Below are 4,750 nucleotides of genomic sequence, written 5' to 3' on the forward strand. Positions count from 1 at the left end.
GGGTGGGGGGGCATAACAGCAAAGCATCTTAAGCGAATTCAGAAAAGAAATACTCTGAGCGCACATGTCAAATCTCATCTTCATTTGTTCACTTCAGGTCCCTAAATTCGAGGTTGACTGGGAGTCAGATCCAGTAGTATACACAGCTAGTTAACCTGTCAGGTAGTCTGCTGGGGGTAGAAAGGAAACATAAAACCCATAATATTACATTACATTATTGCAACCTCCCACTTCAAAAGGGGGAATCTATTGCCGTCGCTCCGCTGCAGTTGGTTTGGACAGAGAAGAGCGTCTCTAAATGCTTTGTTCTCACTAAGGGGTGTAATAACCTGATGTGGGTGATAACAGCACTCCCTGGGCAACCTTGAGTGATTGGGCTTGATGACTGTCATGGTGTAAAGCTCTGGTGTAATGATTCGGTCACAGTGAATCGTCCAGGGACACCTGCACTGACCGCTACTCATCCACCATCTGTCCACGCTGCCTACTGCCCAAAAAATACAACCTAATCTGACAGTGCAGCACCTCGTGTCATAGAAGACAGTGTAAGGGCCTGCAACTAATCACTTTTTTCATTATTGATTAACATGCCAATTATTTCCTCAGTTATGCTTTTGGTTTAGAAAACATCCAGAAATGGTGAAAAATGTTGCTCACAATTTCCCAGAGCCCAAGTTGACACATTCAAGAGTCAGAAATCAAAAGATATTTTTGATCAGAAAAATAACTGCAACCATTAATCAGTCATTAAAATTGTTGCCAATTAATTTGTGATGGATCACAAAGCTATTAATCAACAAATTGTTTCCACTCTACTTAATGTAAGCATTACAGAGCTGCAACTACTGATTGTTTCATTACCAATTTGTTGTCAATTATGTTTTGATGAATCAATCAGTCTTTAAATTGTCAGAGAAAGTGAAAAACATCCATCACTTCCCAGAATCCCAAAGAGACCACAGGCCAAAACCCTCAAAATAGTCAATCTGCAGTGAAATAAAACAGATAAAAGCAGTAAATCCGAGACCTGGGGATTTTTCACACTTTTGCTTGATAAATAACTTAAACGATCAGGCCTGTGACTAACAGTTGTATTCATTATTTTATTATCATCGATAAATCTTTAATAATGTATGTGTTGTTTTGTCAAAGCAACATCAAAACCCAAATTTACAATTATATAAAGCAGAAAAAGGCAGAAAATCTTCACACCAGAGAGACTGGAACCACAGCATGTTTAGTATTTTCGTTTAAGAAATTACTTAAATGATTAAATCAGTTATCAAAAGAGTTGCTAAATAATTTTCTCTCTATCGATTAATCAATTAATCAACTGATCCTTTCAGCAACAACTCAACACAAGTCGCTGAAGCAGGAGATAAAAGAGAAAAGAGCAAAACAACTGCACAGCTTCATATCTAATTACTCAGGGAACCGTCCTGAGTCCGTCTCTGAGCAACACATAAATCACCTAATATTCATTTTTCATCTGTCACCATCCACTCCTCTTAATATAATGCAGGTCTAAGATGTAAGCATCAACAGTTGCAGCTGTGTGGAGTGAATTCACAGGAACGTGTCAATCCCCATTAGAGCTGCTGCCTAACTGAGTGTGAAACTCTAATTGCACCCACCAGCTTGCAACCATACAGACCCCACTCACAGAGAGACAGAAAGTGAAACGTGCGTGTGTGTGTGCGTGCGTGTGTGTGTGTGTGTATGTAATGACCATGTATGTCTTTCTTTACATGTACTCATGCCCCTGCATATATTTGTCCAAATTACCACCAAGTAAAGTGTTCAGGCAGCCGTGAAGCGGGTGGGGACACCGCTCCCGCTGCGGTCCTCTAATGAGGCGCTCATCATTCCCAAAATGAGACGAACATGCTTGTGACAAGGAGGTCCAGGCGATGTCAGTGCGCTGAGCTGCTGTGTGTGACGGGGCTCACCGGGAAGAATCACCCACACCGCAGTGACACTAATGGATAGGCATGGGCCTCCGTCAGTCCCCGGAGATTTGGCCTCATCACAGCTGAGCAGCACAGCTCTTCTATTCATAACGGCTGCTGGATCGTCTCCACTCAGGGCACAAGTACACGTGTCTCCAAGACACACTCAATCATTCAGTCAATCAGCTGGAGTGACCAATGATGGCACGTTATTGAACTTGGCCCCTGTGCAATTGTGCATGAAAAAGAAATTACTGTGCCACTTTATTATCTTCTACTAGGACCTTAGTTTTATAGTTATGGTCATTATTTCCACCATATAATGAAAACACTGTCCTGACGAAGATAACTGCTGAGATCTGGGAATATGGCAACATCAGTGAACAGAAGTCAGATGGGCAAAAACCACAATCACAAGGTCAAATGATCAAGTTTTACACCAGCTCCGAGGTTAGCTAAACTCATTAAGAGAGAAAACCAGAGAGAACTAACAAGTTATCACCCAAACTGTTCATTGTAAACATTAATCACAGTTTAGAGACCAACACTCTAGTTCAACCTTGACCTTCCAGTACTACTTTAGTTGTACACAAACACAGTTTTCCTGTGCAGTGACGGACTATTACCAATGTTTCAGCTGTCCTGTGTAACTGCCTGATCCACGGCTGAAACTATTCATTCTATTATTGGAAAAAACGCTTATTATTTTCTTGATTAATTGAGTAATTGTTTTGTCAATGAAATGTCAGAAAATTAGTGTTTTAACCTCCTGCAGCAGGTGACCCAAATCTAAATATATTCAGTTTACAATCATATATGACAAAGAAAAGAATCAGACTGTCACATTTGAAAAGCTGAAACCAGAGAATTTGTGACATTTCTGCTTGAAAAGGATCAATTTCACCAATTTGTTTTTTCGAACAACTAATCAACTGATGAACAAATCATTTCAGTGTCTTGTCTGTTAAGCTTTGGGGAGTAAAAACTCATGATAAATCAGAGAAAGAATGGTCGAAACTTCAAAAGTAAGCCCCATTTTTAGAGTTAACCAGAAGAAATAAAAATGTTGGGTCTTTCAATGCCATTCAATGGAGAGGTCTTTGAGTTTCTTCTTCATATGTCTGCTACTGTAGGAGAATTATAAGGCCCAAGGATGTATGACCTGATATCACCCGGTTGGACACCAACGGAGTACAAGAGTCAGTGTAGGAGAATAACAAATAACTAATAAAAGATATGGTTTGGCGACCAACAGAGTGGGGCAAGACACTTTGACTGTTTGGGAAACATCTGGAAATTAGGAGATTGGGAAACTAGGAATAAACATAACATCGAGGCGTACTGCCAGTAAGAGTAGTGACCTGGGAGGGCACCACTGTGTTCCACCAGGAGGAGCACAGTGCCCTGGAAAACATAGTTGGGTAATAAGTTAGGCAAGAGTAGTATAACAAACACAAAATGATTGGAAAACAGGATGCACATACACACACATAGCCATCTGAGGTATAAAAGAACTTGTCACGTTCTGTGTTTGGTTGTTGTTGTCTCCGTCTATGACTGCGAGTAGGCCGTATTGAATAAAGAGACTCCCCGCTCTGACACCTGTGTCTTGACTGTCTGATTCCTTTTTGATCCACCACTTCTCGCCACAACACTATTCTGACTGCAATTTGTTAAGGAATGTTAATAATCTTTCAATACATGAAACAGGCATTTCTTCTTTACAAACTAACCGTGTCCTTGGTGAAATCACCAAGCGAAAGTCTCTCAAGTTCACATCAGTTCTTCTGAGAAATGATGTCATTGTCATCACCAGAAGTGACACAGAACTCTATCTGTGAGACACTTTGTCCCGTCCTGCAGTTGGCGGAGTTCACAATGCTGCAGACGGCAACTTACAGAAGGAGCGTTGATCACTTCTCGCAAAATAGTCTGCGTGTTTCCCTGGCCCACGCAGTAAAATTAGTGGCATTTTCCCTCCAACACCCAGGCTTTTCCCATAGCCCCCGGGAGCAGAGCTGCCCGCCACTGGTTTCGGGTCAGCAGTGTGACTGACTGGTGCTCTCACAATAACTCCAGCCAACGTGTGTCATGATAATCCCTTAGTTATGCAAATCTCCGAGCCTAGTGCCGTTTGTGAAAGTAAAGATGGCAGCAAAATGTAGGCCACTATCTTGTCCTGATTTCTCCACATTTGTGAAATGAGCTCGAAATGTCCTGTCAGTGGAGCTCCAGTGTCTGTGGAGCTCCAGTGTCTGTGGAGAGGCGGCTCTCTGGGCGCAAGCTACATCCTGACTCTCCGAGATTCAAACTGCGACTGAAGAGGCCACCAAAAGGCTCACAAACAGTCAGGGACGTGCATCTGTAAAGTGGTGTCACACATTTTGCCGCCTGTTTCTGAATGAATGCAAATCAGACATAAGGCAAGGATAGGGGGACATTGTTATCTTCTTAAACAGATTAACAGTAGTCTGCCTGGAGTGAATAAACATTACTAGAAAGTGTGTCAGCCCTTTCAGGGAGCAGTATGAGCAAGAGCTTCAGACAATGAAGCAGGGGTCATTAGCATTGTATTAATGTGGCTATCTGAGCAGTTAGCGAAAGTGTGCAGCCAAGGCATGTGTGTTTGGGTGTGTGTATGAGTGAGAGTGTCTGGGGATGAGCAGAGGAAAAGAGGGGGGGTGGGGTTCCCCCTTGACTGAAGCTTTGACCAAGAGGAGACAGAGGGGGGAGGAGGAAGAGGGGATTGGGTGAGAATGGAGGATGGGTATGTGTGTGTGTGTGTGTGTGTGTGTGTGTGT

General features: G+C 42.5%; 1 protein-coding gene across 6 annotated transcripts in view; it reads right to left on the bottom strand.

The window, feature by feature from the left end:
• The window catches only part of nrcamb (neuronal cell adhesion molecule b), a 77,785-nt gene that overhangs the window by 72,149 nt on the left and 886 nt on the right, over positions 1-4,750 (bottom strand). The gene's annotated exons all lie outside the window — the stretch shown is intronic.

The sequence above is a fragment of the Seriola lalandi genome, unplaced genomic scaffold (genome assembly GCF_002814215.2).
Source record: "Seriola lalandi dorsalis isolate HSWRI2012SDOR001 ecotype SW California unplaced genomic scaffold, Sedor1 jcf7180002053683, whole genome shotgun sequence".
NCBI lineage: Eukaryota > Metazoa > Chordata > Actinopteri > Carangiformes > Carangidae > Seriola > Seriola lalandi.